This window comes from Triticum urartu, chromosome 7 (genome assembly GCF_003073215.2).
Source record: "Triticum urartu cultivar G1812 chromosome 7, Tu2.1, whole genome shotgun sequence".
NCBI classification, from domain to species: Eukaryota; Viridiplantae; Streptophyta; class Magnoliopsida; order Poales; family Poaceae; genus Triticum; species Triticum urartu.
This window is the reverse complement of record NC_053028.1, coordinates 125,249,766-125,266,314: the sequence shown is the minus strand read 5'-3', so window position 1 is coordinate 125,266,314 and position 16,549 is coordinate 125,249,766.

Here is a 16,549-nt window from a genome sequence, read left to right as displayed (position 1 = left end):
CTTCAGATCACACAGACAAGAAGACTTAAGTGATGCCCAATTCTCTCTGGCTCTAGGTGGTTAGGGCTTTATCCTCGCAAGGAATTCTCTCTCAAAGGCTTCGAGGTGGGTTGCTCTCAAACGACAAAAGCCGTACTCTCAATCTGAGCAGCCAACCATTTATGGTTGTGGGGGTGGGCTATTTATAGCCACTTGGCAACCTGACATGATTTGTCCGAAATGACCCTAGGTCACTAAGGAACTGACACGTGTTCCAACGGTCAGATTTCAAACTCACACGGCAACTTTACTTGGGCTACAAGCAAAGTTGACTTGTCCGACTCTGGACAAGATTCGCTCTCATAGTCTTCACTCGAAGACATAGGTTTTTGGTTAGGCATCACTTCAGTCAGTCTGACTGGTTCTCTTGGACCCCACTTAACAGTACGGTGGTTCCTATGACTCAACACAAAAGAAAAAGAACTACGAAAGATCTAAGTCTTCGAGCTCCATAGGCTTCATGTGGTGTCTTCTCTTGTCATAGTCTTCAATGTGAATATCTTCATATACCACCTTTAACTTCAATGTCTTCATACATTTTTAGGGGTCATCTCTGGTAGGAAAACCGAATCAATGAGGGACTTCTACCTGTGTTATCCTGCAATTCTCATAAACACATTAGTCCCTCAACTATGTTTGTCGTCAATACTCCAAAACCAACTAGGGGTGGCACTAGATGCACTTACAATCTCCCCCTTTTTGGTGATTGATGACAAACTAGTTGAAGTTTTCATGTAAAGGATAAGGAATTGTCTTCATAGGTTGCAAGGTCTCCCCCTGAAGATGTGCATATAAGTAATTTGCTTTTGGAATGCAAATGCACATGGCAGGTTGTACTTGTGGAGATCCACTTCAACTTATGATGACAATCCACTATGCATGTGAAAGTATATGAAGATAATGACATGCATAATGGAAAATGGGCGTCTGCAGAATGATCTAAGTGCGGAATTTATCGTCGCACATGCGGAATTTATCATCGCCAAACAAAGTGGCAGATAAGTAGCAGACGACCAAAGAACCAAATGTAGCAAAACGAGAGTTGTAAGCACGAAGCAAAATATAAAGCACCCGCCCATATGAACCCGCTTGAAGACTATCAACCTCATATGCTTCTCCCCCTTTTGTCAGTAAGGACCAAAAAGGTTTGAAGACTTAGAGCTTCTACTCGTTCCCATGCGGAGTAGGTGAAGTAGCAGGGTCGTTGGTGGTGTTTGGCGGTGCTGAAGAGCTTGGAGCAGAGTTGACGCGGGCTGGAGGAGGTGGTGGTGAAGTAGCATCATCTTCATCCTCGATAACTCTGGCAGTCACTGTTGCAGCAGATGAAGAGAACTCAGAGTCTTCAAGGGGTGGAGTTCCTAGCAGCACAACTCTTCGAGGAGGTGTGGAGTCAAACTTGAATCGCTCAGTGAATCCATCCTCTTGGAGATCATCTTCAGAACACATCATCTTTAGCCCTTTCCATGTACGGCGACAGGTTTCATGGGCAACGAAAGCATTCTTGGTGGCAAGATTGCGAATGCGATTAACTTCCACCAAGAGGCTTTTCATCTGACGCTTCAGCCAGTCATGATGCCTATCCTGTTTCTGATGAAGAGCCACAAGAAGCTCTCGGTCATTGAGAACACGAGTGCGCTTGGGTCTTGGAGCAGTTGTACTATCAGTGGCTTCAGTAGACGCAGGGTGTGGTGCACGTGTAGTGCCAGCCAAAGGATACACCCGAGTGACTGCTTCAACTTCTTCAATGTTCTGTGAGAAACTCTGATGCTCTGCATTCTGAAGACTTAGAGGTTCCTTTGCAGGCTCAGGATAGATGGCTTCAGTAGAGATATCCACATCAGGCAGAAAATCCTATGATTGCGAGCAGATGGCTGATATGAGATATCGGAGTGAAGTTTAATTAGCTGCATTACCCATGGGGCGTAGAACTTCAAGCCAAACAGATCAGAGCCTGATGCAGCAAGTTGGCGGATGAATAAGTCCTGTGCATTGAAGCATTTTCCATGAAGAATATAGAAGACCAAAGTCTTCATTGCACCCTCAAGCTTGGCATTTGGAGAGTGCCCTTTGATGGGCCAGAGAGTTCGCTTGATGATGTGATAGATGGTCCTTGGCAGATACTCAAGGTCTTCAACGAAGAAATCTGTTGGATAAGCAGCATCTTGGGGCAATTGCTTCATCATGCTGAGCATCTGACTCATATCAGGTTCCGACCTCTTAAAGATGCTCTCAATAGCTTCACTATGCAGCTGACAGCCATGCTCGTAGAGATTGCCAGGAGTGGGCAAACCAGTGAGCTCAATGATGTCAAATGCATTGGCTTCGTGATGAACATTTTCGGTCATCCACTCCAGGACCCAAGTCTTCGGATCTCTGCTGTACCCGCGGATGTGAAGTGTGGCATAGAATTGGAGCAGCAGCTCTTCATTCCAATGCTCTTGGTCAGTAACGAACGGCAGCAGTCCAACTTCCTTGAAGCAATCCAAAGCTTCTTCCAGACAAGGCAGACCATCTATGGCTTCAATGTCAAGGCGCTTGTGTGGGAAGATGCGACCTTGGTTGTAAAGAATGCATGAGTAATAGCTTCGCTGAGGATAGCTCCAGAACCGATCAGATGATATCCTTTCCCTTGAGTAGGGGTTCCTGGAGCTATCGAAGAATGTGTTGTCTGCCCTGAAGCCATTGATATTGAAGGAGCCAGGTGCTGATGCAGGACCTGATAACCTTGGCAATCTTGGGATTGACTTCTGTACCTGAGGCCTGTGCTCAACATGATAGTCGAACTGTGGACCGGCAGCAGACTCAGGAACATAGTGACGGGATTAGTGGCTTCGCTGTCTTCTTTTTCCGTTGGGGAGGGCTCCACATTAGCTTCATTGGTGGTTGTGGCAGCCGCAAGATTTTCAAGCACGTTCTCCTTGAGAACTGCTTCTTGGTGGGACAGTGGAGTGGCAACTTGTGGGACTTTATCTTCCGTGGCTGATGCAGCCGGATTGTCTTCAGCAGAGACTTAAGGCCTTGGACCTTTGCGAAGCCTGCGCAACGCGGGCGACGCCTGTGGAGTTGGAGTGGGTTGGGCCTCATAGTCTTCTTCCTCTTGTGGGCGATCTACCCATGAAGCATCATGTGCAATTGGCGTCAGTGGACGACCAATGCTGATGAGTTCGCTGTTCTGAGGAAGGACTGCACCATCTTCTACATTGTCATGTTGACCAATGTCTTCAGCAGCGATGGGATCAGCTACTGGAAAGTCTTCAGCTTCATGATCCTCTGTGGAAGCAGGCTCATGGATAGTCAGTTGGCGTTCATGGTGTTCAGCTTCAGGATAGACCATAGAAATGGGTTCAACTATCAAGGGCTCTATGGAAGCAGCCCGATCTTTCTTGGTCTTCCTCTTCTTCTTGGAGGGGGCGGTTGGAGAGGCTTCAGAATGTTTCATCTTCCTGGCTTCAGCCTCAGCAGTCCTTGTCTTCTTGAGCTCTGAAGCTATTGACAGGCTTTTTGGCTTCGAGCCAGTCATTTTAGTTGGGAAGACAATAGGAACTACTTCCTGCCTTGGTGCGTCAGGTTCAGCCGTAGCAGGCTTCTTCTTCTTCTTTGCGGCCATCCTGGGGTCGATGCCAGGACGCCCAAGGGCCTTGCGCTTCTCAGCCTCATTGTAGGCTTGCACACATCTTTCAGCCAGAGTCTTCATGCGCTCACGCGAACCCTGAGCTTCTGCACGTTTCTTTACAAAGGCTTCCTTGAGCTCGTGCATCATACTCTTGAAGTTCTTCACTTCCTGCACGCTGAGCTTGGCCATATGCTTCTTGAACTGAGCCTTTTCATAGTCAATCTTTTGCTTCAGTTCAACAATGCGCTGGGCAATAGCGAGTTCTGAAGCAATGGCGCCTTGGAAGGCGACACTGAGGCCAATTGGTAGCTGCAGATCTTCAAAGCTGATGTTTGGCGTGTCAAACCACTCATCAATGAAGTTGTGGATGATGGTCACATCAAAGAGAGACAGATCATTGAAGATTTCTGCTTCTTCTTTGCTCTTGATAAGTTGCTCAAGAGCGTCATCTGCTAGATCTTCATCACTTGACAGATCAATGTCGTCATTGCGTAGAATGACAGCAGCAGTTAGCTCTTGTCCGGTGTGAGGCAGAGGCATCTTGACTTTCTAGGGCTTGGAGATGCGAGATAAGTCTTCGGACTGCACACTGTCTTCAGGAGGTGCAGTTGCCAGTGGCTTCGCCCTTGAGATTTTTGGTGAGGGGGTAGGCTTTGAAGCTTTAGGCTTCTTCATCTTCTTTGTCTTCGGCACTGTAGGAGCTTCTTCTGATTCAGCGTCAGCTGCAGGCTCATTCACTGCAGTCCCTTGAACTAAGATGCGGGTGATGAGGCCTTCAAGGTTGTAGAAAGGACCGATGACATTGGGTTCTGCATCTCGTGTGCCATCTGCCCTTGGTGCTGAGGGACCAGGGTTGAAGTCTAACCCCAAAGTCTTCTTGTTCTTCTTCGCTGAGTTCTAGGCAAACTGGAAGTTGCGCTTGAACAGATTGTCGTCACGACACCATAGTAGTGACGATGGGTGTGCATCACCAGGCTGTGGCCCACAGACCATGCAGGGATAGAAGCCTTGAGCAATGGCTTCATCTCTGGACCTGGGTAGAAGATTCTTGTATTGGATGTCTCCCCACGATCTCTTGATGGCATTTTTCTCAGCATATTCTTGGGTTACAAATCGGTATTTGAACCATTGTTCTGCCCAATATCTTCGAATCCATTGGATTCGGGTCTTGCGCTGATTGTAATCCTCTTCAGGATCTGTCTTGTACAGTTCTGAGAGTTCATCTGGCAGATCTCTGGATGTTTCTCCATGACGCTTTCTGCCACCCTTCCTTGCTGCTTTCTCTGAAGCCATAAACTTTAACTTGAAAGGCTTCAACACGTTCAAAGGTTTCAAAGGTTTTCGCTTGCTGGACCAACAGGAACTGGCTTTGGGAGAATTAATGTGATGTTGTAAGAATTCTGCAAATGAATGCAGACTATGAGAACCAAAGGATTCTCCCACGGACATGTACCTGTGACAGCATTAAGGTACGAGGGAAGGGGAAGAGGTCATATGCATTCTCAGAAGATTTTGAAGATAAATCAGTTTAGAAGACATTGACCTCATCGTGCGAAGACATTCACTCATAGATAAGGAGTTGGTTCCAGATTTGTACGAATTCACAGATCAGTACAAGTGAGGAATCTAACTACTTTGTGAAGCATAAGTGAATATACTAGGCATGTTATGAGATGCAGTATGAGAGAGATCTAACTTGTGTGAATAGAAACTGCTTGTGGTAGAAAGTGACAAATCCATAGGATCAACGGTGCTGTAAAAAGGAAGTTTTATTTACCACACTAAGAACTGCTAGACGAAGTGGAAGATGAGGCCGAGCAGTTCGATCTTCCATGCCCTAACTTGGCGACGGAGGACACCTACGACGACGGCGGAGAGGACGATGTCCGCGGTCGGCGTGAAGACGGCGTCGGAGAGGTCGCGGCAGCGAAGCGCTTCGTCGTCGGCGTCGTCGAGGGCTAGCGGTGGTGCTAGGGTTCGTGCGAGAGTGGAAGAAGAGATAATGACCGCTGTGAAGTGTGTATTTATAGGTAGATGGGTGGCACTGCGCTATTACACAGGTGCCCCTGGCAATTCACATCTGAGGAACACGTGGCCATTATGCGGAATTTTGGGGTTTGTTCCACGTCCCACGCACGCCTTGATTGTCGGGTGGTCGTTCCTACTTCTCCGGGTTTCATGTGGAGGAATGAGCATTGAAAACGGACTTAATGGTTGTCTCTCTATCTTCTGCTGACAAGGACGCAGAGAAGACATTCGACAGTGTCAATAGAATGCATATGATTTGGAGAGATAGATTTTGAGATAGAAAGCATAGAGAGGTTAGGGTCCGATCACATTCACTTAGTTCAAAAGATTCAACAATGAAGACATAGCTATAAGTGAATGCTGTAGAGGACAGAACACTAATATATATATATATAATCAACATAGTGAAGATAATCATGAAGATATGTTGAGATCGAAGCCAAACCAAATGTGAAGACATTGCAAGGTAACGTCATGAGTGAAACACTTCAAAATAGAACATTTGGTGGTGGCGTTACCCACCGTATAGGAAGTATTAGACCCAGACACGGCGCACAATTATCGTGGCGCTCCGAAGTCAAATTCCACATTAATGTATTCACACTTAGAATGTATGTCTTCATTGATTGAAGATATACTTTACTTCGTGTGTTGCACATCTAAGTCATCAATATGCATAAGGGTTAGGATGTGTGCCTGATCACATGACATTTGAGGATTCCAGGATATTTAGCTCACACCGTAACTTGCAAAATCTCTTCTCATCCAAGGGCTTGGTGAAGATATCTGCCAATTGCTCTTCAGTGTTGACGTGTATGATATCAATATCTTCCTTCACAACATGATCTCTGAGAAAGTGATGACGAATTTCAATGTGCTTTGTCTTCGAGTGTTGAACTGGGTTGTTGGCGATCTTGATGGAGCTTTCGTTGTCGCAGTGAAGTGGCACTTGCTTCAGATGAATGCCATAGTCCTTGAGTGTTTGCTTCATCCATAGAAGCTGAGCGCAGCAAGATCCAGCAGCAATGTATTCAGATTCAGCAGTGGAGAGAGATACACAGTTCTGCTTCTTTGAAGACCAACATACAAGTGATCGTCCCAGAAAGTGACATGTGCGTAATGTAGACTTGCGATCAACTTTGTCACCAGCATAGTCAGCATCCAAGAATCCAACCAGATCAAATTCTGAGCCCTTTGGATATCATAATCCTAGAGTTGGGGTGTGAGCCAAATATCGAAGAATTCGCTTCACAGCTAAGTGATGCGACTCCTTTGGTGCCGCTTGAAATCGAGCACACATGCAAACACTAAGCATAATATCTGGCCTAGATGCACATAGATAAAGTAAAGAACCAATCATGGAGCGGTATACCTTTTGATCGAACTCTTTACCATTGTCGTCGGGACCCAGATGATGTTTGGCTGGCATTGGTGTTGTGAAGCCTTTGCAGTCTTGCATACCGAACTTCTTCAGGCAATACTTGAGATACTTCATTTGAGATATGAAGATGCCGTTGCGTTGTTGTCGTATTTGAAGACCGAGGAAGAACTTCAGCTCTCCCATCATGGACATCTGATATTGCTCTTGCATCATATATCCAAACTCTTCAATGTACTTCTGATTGGTGCAGCCGAAGATAATGTCATCCACATATATTTGGCACACAAACAGTTCACCATCATATGTCTTCGTGAAGAGAGTGGGGTCTAGGGAACCAGGTATGAAGCCTTTGCTCTTCAGGAAGTATTTGAGTGTGTCATACCAGGCCCGAGGGGCTTGTTTGAGGCCATACAGTGCCTTGTTGAGCTTGTATACCATGTCAGGATGTTTTGGATCTTCAAAGCCAGGCGGTTGTGCAACATACACTTCTTCTTCAATCTTGACATTGAGAAAAGCACTCTTCACATCCATTTGATATAGAAGTATGTTGTGATGATTTGCATAGGCCAGCAGTATGCGTATGGCTTCAAGTCTAGCCACAGGAGCAAATGTTTCATCGAAGTCAATGCCTTCCACTTGAGTATATCCTTGAGCAACGAGACGAGCTTTGTTTCTGACAACTTGACCATGCTCATCTTGCTTGTTGCAGTATATCCATTTGGTGCCTATTATATTGTGCTTCCGTGGATCAGGACGCTTAACTAGTTCCCATACATTATTCAGCTCGAACTGTTGAAGCTCTTCTTGCATAGCTTGAATCCATTCAGGTTCCATGAAGGCTTCTTCAACTTTCTTGGGTTCTGTTATTGAGACGAATGCGAAGTGCCCACAAAAATTTGCTAGCTGAGTTGCCCTTGAACGAGTGAGTGGACCGGGTGCTTTGATGCTATCAATTATTCTTTCAATCTGCACTTCATTGGCAACGCGAGGATGTACAGGGCGAAGACTTTGCTCTTGCTGATCATTGTCGTTGTTAGAAGGAATGTCTTTAGGCTGAGCATTGTCTTCATGTTGATCAGGTGCTGAGATGATAAGTTCTTCTTTAGGATGAGCTTCAGAAGGTATAATTTCTCTAGTTCCCATTAGCTTGATTGATTCACTGGATGGAACTTCATCTAGCACATTTGGCAGTTGCTCTCTTTGTGAACCATTGGTCTCATCGAACCGCACATCCACTGTTTCAACCACTTTGTAATGAAAGAGATTGAAGACTCTGTAGGAGTGCGAATCCTTTCCATATCCAAGCATAAAACCCTCATGTGCTTTTGGTGCAAACTTTGAGGTGTGATGTGGGTCCTTGATCCAGCACCTTGCGCCAAATACTCTGAAATAACTGACATTTGGCTTCTTGCCAGTAAGGAGCTCATAAGATGTCTTGTTCAGAAGCTTGTGAAGATAAACATGATTGATTGTATGGCATGCAGTATCAATGGCTTCAGGCCAGAATTTTCTTGGGGTCTTGTATTCATCTAGCATCGTTCTGGCCATCTCAATGAGTGTTCTGTTCTTGCGTTCGACGACGCCATTCTGCTGTGGCGTGTACGGGGCTGAGAATTCATGCATGATGCCCAAGGTATCAAGATATGTATGAGGGCCAGTGTTCTTGAATTCAGTGTCATTGTCACTTCTGATGTGCTTTATCTTGGCGCCATAATTGTTCATAGCTCGATTGGCGAAGCGTCTGAAGACATCCTGCACTTCAGTCTTGTAAAGGATTATGTGCACCCAAGTGTATCTAGAGTAATCATCAACAATAACAAAGCCATAGAGGCATGCAGTAGTAGTAAGAGTTGAGTAATGAGAGGGACCGAAAAGATCCATGTGAAACAGTTCGAAGGGTCGAGTAGTGGTCATGATTGTCTTCGAGGGATGTTTGGCCCTTGTCATCTTCCCTGCCTCACAGGCACCGCATAAGTGATCTTTCTTGAACTTGACGCCCTTGATGCCTATGACATGCTTCTTCTTTGCCGGGGTGTGGAGGTTCCTCATGCCCGCATGCCCAAGCCTCTGATGCCAGAGCCAGCATTCTGAAGCTTTTGCTAGAAGACATACGGCAAGCTGTGGTCCTGCTGAGAAATCTACTACGTAAAGATCATCTTTCCGATACCCTTCAAACACTAGAGACTTGTCAGATTCCATTAGTACAAGGCAACGATATTTTCCAAATATTACGATCATGTTCAAATCGCAAAGCATTGAGACAGACATTAAGTTGAAGCCAAGGGATTCAACAAGCATGACTTTGTCCATGTGTTGATCCCTTGAGATTGCAACTCTACCTAGACCCAATACCTTACTTTTACCAGTGTCAGCAAATGTGATGTGGCTCTTGTCGGATGGACGTAAGGTTGAGTCCATAAGAAGACTTCTTTTGCCAATCATGTGATTTGTACACCCACTATCAATAATCCATTCTGAAGACGCTGGTGTCGTACCCTACAGTGCAGTTAGGGGGATAGGCTTCACCAAGAGCATTGTGAAGCAAAAACATTTGACGAACCAATGGGTTATGAAATCTTAGATCCAGATTAGGACTAATAGGGAGAGTAGTAAGTGATTCACGAACGAAGTACATAGTAAGACCATTCGGGCATTTGATCTTGCGCCCTACAAGATGTTTAAGGTCCCCAGCAATGGCGTCAGACGATTTTGGTTTTCTGCTGGAGACCTTTCCCTGCAAAAGAGAGCTAACCTTTCTTAGCCACCCACATCTTCAAGGGTGGCTGAGAAGCAATAAGTCTAAGTGCAGCATCTGAGAATTTTGGCTTTGGAGCCCCAGCAAACAGTCTTGCAGGCGGACAATAGTACTCATAAGAATAAGCAGAATAGTTCTTGGTCTTATGAACATGGCGGTTTGATGAACTGCTCTTATATTCATATGCCTGAGTATGGTTTCCCTGCAAAACATTTGCGTTAGTGCGACTCAGGTGAGTCCTCTGTCTGTATGAAGCCTTTGGACCGTATGAAGCCTTTGGTCTGAGGTTTGTCTTCTTCACGTGAGGTGTCATGATGACATTCACAGGAAGATTCTCCAGACACCTTTTCGGAACCCAGATCTTCTTCATAGGCGGTCCATTCCTGCAGTTAGTACCAATGTACCTGGCAAACACTTCACCATTCTGATCCTTAAACAGTATATAGTTTGCATCAAAGGATTCATCAATAATAATGGGGTTAGCACAAGTGAAGCCAGATAGATTGGATGGGTCTGCTGAAGGTTCCTTTGCAGCAACCCACATGGTTTTGGGGTACTGCTCGGGTTTCTAGTAAGAGCCATAAGCATCCATTTTCCTTACGAACCCAACACCCTCTTTCCTTGGGTTTCGGTTCAGTATCTGCTTTTTGAGGACATCACATAGTGTTTGATGCCCTTTAAGACTTTTGTACATCCCTGTTTCAAGCAATGTCTTCAACCTAGCATTCTCATCAGCAATAGCAGTGGTATCCTCAGCAGAGGGGTTAGTTACCACATCAACAGTTGAATCTATTGCAACAGTAGTAGCAGTAGAACATTCAGCAACAGAAGTAGCATTATCACGCTCAATGCATTTAAGACATGGTGGTTCAAATCCTTCCTGAGCGGGACTGATCTGTTTGGAGTGAAGTGACTCGTTTTCCTTTTGAAGATCTTCATGAACCGCTCTCAATTTCTCAAGATCTTGCTTCCTTTGAAGATAATCATAGGAAAGCTTTTCATGAGTTGTTGAGAGAGTTTCATGACGAATTTCAAGTTCCTGGTACTTAACGTGAAGATTTTTTATGTCTTCAATTAAGGATTCAGATCGAGTCATTTCAGCACCTAACAGATCATTGCTTCTGTCTAACAGTTTTTGAATATGTTCCATAGCTTTCTGCTGTTCAGTTGCAATTTTAGCAAGTGTTTTGTAGCTAGGTTTTGAATCACAATCAGAGTCATCGTCACTAGATGTTTGATAGTGAGTAGTGCGTGTGTTTACCTTGGCACCGCGTGCCATGAAGTAGTAGGTAGAAGCGAAGTAGTCCTTGTCAATTGCATCGGTGTCGGTGACGAGGTCATTGTCTTCAGTATTGAAGATGGACTTGGCAACGTATGTTGTAGCCAGACTTGCGATGCCTGAATCGGACTCCTCCTCGGACTCCACCTCCGCCTCCTCAGAAGCAGACTCCTCCTCTGAGTCCATTTCCTTGCCAACAAACGCATGTGCCTTGCCAGATGAGCTCTTCTTGTGTGATGAAGACTTTGAGGAAGACTTGGACGAAGACTTTCAGTATTTCTTCTTCTTCTTGTCGTCAGAGTCATATTCCTTGCTCTTCTTCTTCTTTTTGTTCTCATTGTCCCACTGTGGACACTCAGAGATGAAGTGGTCAGGTTTCTTGCACTTGTGACATGTTTTCTTCTTGTAGTCGTGAGCAGAAGCTTCATCATTCCTTGAGCTTGATCGGGAAGACTTTCTGAAGCCTTTCTTCTTGGTGAATTTTTGAAACTTTTTCACAAGCATAGCAAGTTCTCTTCCAATGTCTTCAGGATCATCAGAACTGCTGTCAGATTCTTCTTCAGATGAGGAGACAGCTTTTGCCTTCAAGGCACGAGTTCGCCCATAGTTTGGACTGTAGATATCTCTTTTCTCAGAAAGCTGAAACTCATGTGTGTTGAGCCTCTCAAGTATGTCAGATGGATCGAGTGTCTTGAAATCAGGGCGTTCTTGAATCATCAGGGCTAGGATGTCAAACGAACTGTCAAGTGATCTCAGTAGTGTCTTGACGACTTCATGTTTGGTGATCTCAGTAGCGCCGAGGGCTTGAAGCTCATTTGTGATGTCAGTGAGTCGGTCAAAAGTGTGCTGGACATTCTCATTGTCATTTCGCTTGAAGCGGTTGAAGAGGTTGCTAAGGACACTGATTCTCTGATCTCTCTGGGTTGAGATGCCTTCATTGATCTTGGAGAGCCAGTCCCAGACCAGCTTAGATGTCTTCAAAGCACTCACACGGCCATACTGTCCTTTGGTCAGGTGACCACAGATGATATTCTTGGCAGTAGAGTCCAGTTGAACAAATTTCTTGACATCAGCAGTAGTGACACCTTCTCCAGCCTTGGGAACGCCGTTTTCGACGACATACCATAGGTCGACATCAATGGCTTCAAGATGCATGCGCATCTTATTCTTCTAGTAGGGATATTCAGTTCCATCGAAGACGGGGCACGCAGCGGAGACTTTAATTATCCCTGCAGTTGACATAGCTAAAACTCCAGGTGGTTAAACCGAATCACACAGAACAAGGAAGCACCTTGCTCTGATACCAATTGAAAGTGCGTTATATCGACTAGAGGGGGGGTGAATAGGCGATTTTTATGAAAGTCTTCAAAACGTGGAAGTTATGAAGACAAACGATAGAAATAAACCTATTACCATGCAGCGGAAGGTAGACTACACTAGGCAAGCCATAGTCAAGTGTTCAATGAAGTGAAAGCACAATGACTTAATAGCAGCAATGTAGTAAGGATCAGGTAGGAAGATATTATGAAGCCATACAGAGCATGCAGTCACTCAGTGAAGACAAAAGATAGTGCAAACATACAATGACTTCACAAGGAGCAACAGTAAGTAAAGGGAAGGGAAGATGAAACCAGTGACTCGTTGAAGACAATGATTTGTTGGACCAGTTCCAGTTGCTGTGACAACTGTACGTCTGGTTGGGGCGGCTAGGTATTTAAACCTTAGGACACACAGTCCCGGACACCCAGTCCTGAACACGCAGCTCAGGACACCCAGTCCTCACCATATTCCCCTTGAGCTAAGGTCACACAGACCTCGCCCAATCACTCTGGTAAGTCTTCAAGGTAGACTCCCAAACCTTCACAGACTTCGTTCACCGGCAATCCACAATGTCTCTTGGATGCTCAGAACGCGACGCCTAACCGGCTGGAGGATGCACAGTCCTCAAGTGTAATAAGTCTTCAGATCACACAGACAAGAAGACTTAAGTGATGCCCAATTCTCTCTGGCTCTGGGTGGTTAGGGCTTTATCCTCGCAAGGAATTCTCTCTCAAAGGTTTCGAGGTGGGTTGCTCTCAAACGACAAAAGTCGTACTTTCAATCTGAGCAGCCAACCGTTTATGGTTGTGGGGGGTGGGCTATTTATAGCCACTTGGCAACCCGACCTGATTTGTCCGAAATGACCCTGGGTCACTAAGGAACTGACACGTGTTCCAACGGTCAGATTTCAAACTCACACAGCAACTTTACTTGGGCTACAAGCAAAGCTGACTTGTCCGACTCTGGACAAGATTCGCTCTCATAGTCTTCACTCGAAGACATAGGTTTTTGGTTAGGCATCACTTCAGTCAGTCTCACTGGTTCTCTTGGACCCCACTTAACAGTACGGTGGTTCCTATGACTCAACACAAAAGAAAAAGAACTACGAAAGATCTAAGTCTTCGAGCTCCATAGGCTTCATGTGGTGTCTTCTCTTGTCATAGTCTTCAATGTGAATATCTTCATATACCACCTTTGACTTCAATGTCTTCATACATTTTTAGGGGTCATCTCTGGTAGGAAAACCGAATCAATGAGGGACTTCTACCTGTGTTATCCTGCAATTCTCATAAACACATTAGTCCCTCAACTATGTTTGTCGTCAATACTCCAAAACCAATTAGGGGTGGCACTAGATGCACTTACAATATCCAATAGGGTGCAGTTATGATGTTCGGACACACCATCACACTATGATGTTCCAGGCTGTATTAGTTGTGAAACAATTTCCACAATGTCTTAATTCTGTGCCAAACTCGTAATTCAGATATTCATCTCTATGATCATATCATAGATCTTTTATCCTCTTGTCACGACGATCTTTCAACTTCACCCTGAAATTACTTGAACCTTTCAATAATTCAGACTCGTGATTCATCAAGTAAATATACTCAACATCTACTCAAATCATCTGTGAAGTAAGAACATAACGATATCCACTACAAGCCTCAGCACTCATTGGACTGCACACATCAAAATGTATTACTTCCAACAAGTTGCTTTCTAGTTCCATTTTACTAAAAACGAGGCTTTCAGTCATCTTGCCCATGTGGTATGATTTGCATGTCTCAAGTGATTCAAAATCAAGTGAGTCCAAACGGTCCATTTGCATGGAGTTTCTTCATGCATATACATCAATAGACATGGTTCGCATGTCTCAAACTTTTCAAAAACAAGTGAGCCCAAAGATCCATCAACATGGAGCTTCTTCATGCGTTTTATACCGATATGACTTACGTGGCAGTGCCATAAGTAGGTGGTACTATCATTACTATCTTATATCTCTTGGCATGAACATGTGTATCACTACAATCGAGATTCAATAAACCATTCATTTTAGGTGCAAGACCATTGAAGGTATTATTCAAATAAACAGAGTAATCATTATTCTCCTTGAATGAATAACCGTATTGCGATAGACATAATCCAATCATGTCTATGCTCAACGCAAACACCAATCTCGATGGTAGAGGGAGCGTGCGATGTTTGATCAACCTTGGAAATACTTCCAACACATATCGTCATCTCACCTTTTAGCTAGTCTCCGTTTATTCCGTAGCCTTTTGTTTCGAGTTACTAACACTTAGCAACCGAACCGGTATCTAATACCCTGGTGCTACTAGGAGTACTAGTAAAGTACACATTATAATGCATATCCAATATACTTCTGTCGACCTTGCCAGCCTTCTCATCAACCAAGTATCTAGGGTGGTTCTGCTTCAGTGACTGTTCCCCTTATTAAAGAAGCACTTAGTCTCGGGCTTGGGTTCAACTTTGGGTTTCTTCACTAGAACATCAACTGATTTGTTGTTCCATGAAGTATCCCTTTCTTGCCCTTGCCCTTCTTGAAACTAGTGGTTTTACTAACCATCAACGATTGCTGCTCCCTTTTGATTTCTACTTTTCGCGGTGTCACGAATAGCTCAAGGATCATATCTATCCCTGATATGTTATAGTTCATCACGAAGCTCTAGTAGCTTGGTGGCAATGACTTTGGAGAACCATCACTATTTCATCTGGAAGATCAACTCCCACTCGATTCAAGCAATTGTTGTACTCAGACAATCTGAGCACAAGCTCAAGATTGAGCTTTTCTCCCTTATTATGCAGGCTAAGAAAATCGTCGGAGGTCTTATACCTCTTGACGTGGGCACGAGCCTGAAATCCCAATTTCATTCCTTGGAACATCTCATATGTTCTGCGATGTTTCAAAAACGTCTTTGGTGCCTCAATTCTAAACTATTTAGCATTACGCACTGAACTATCATGTAGTCATCAAAATGTGTATGTCAGATGTTTGCAACATCCACAGACGACGTTCGAGGTTCAGCACACTGAGTGGTGCATTAAGGACATAAGCCTTCTACTGTCTGCATAAATGCTACTGTCAACTTTCAACTAATTTTTTTCTCTAGGAACATATCTAAACAGTAGAACTGAAGCGCGAGCTACGACATAATTTGCGAAGACCTTTTGACTATGTTCAGGATAATTAAGTTCATCTTATGAACTCCCACTCAGATAGACATCCCTCTAGTCATCTAAGTGATACATGATCCGAATCAACTAGGCCGTGTCCGATCATCACGTGAGACGGACTAGTCATCATCGGTGAACATCTCATGTTGATCGCATCTTCTATACGACTAATGTTCGACCTTTCGGCCCTCCGTGTTCCGAGGCCATGTCTGTACATGCTAGGCTCGTCAAGTTAACCTAAGTGTTTCGCATGTGTTCCGAGGCCATGTCTGTACATGCTAGGCTCGTCAACACCCGTTGTATTTCAACGTAAGAATCTATCACACCCGATCATCACGTGGTGCTTCGAAACGACGAACTTCCGCAACGGTGCACAGTTAGGGAGAACACTTCTCTTGAAATTTTAGTGAGGGATCATCTTATTTAAGCTACCGTCGTTCTAAGCAAATAAGATGTATAAACATGATAAACATCACATGCAATCAAATAGTGACATGATATGGCCAATATCATATTGCTCCTTTTGATCTCCATCTTCGGGGCTCCATGATCATCATCGTCACCGGCATGACACCATGATCTCCATCATTGTGTCTCCATGAAGTTGTCTCGCCAACTTATTACTTCTACTACTATGGCTACCGGTTAGCAATAAAGTAAAGTAATTACATGGCGTTGTTCAATGACATGCAGGTCATACAATAAATAAAGACAACTCCTATGGCTCCTGCCGGTTGTCATACTCATCGACATGCAAGTCGTGATTCCTATTACAAGAACATGATCAATCTCATACATCACATATCATTCATCACATTCTTCTTGGCCATATCACATCACATAGCATACCCTGCAAAAACAAGTTAGACGTCCTCTAATTGTTGTTTGCATGTTTTACGTGGCTGCTATGGGTTTCTAGCAAGAACATTTCTTACC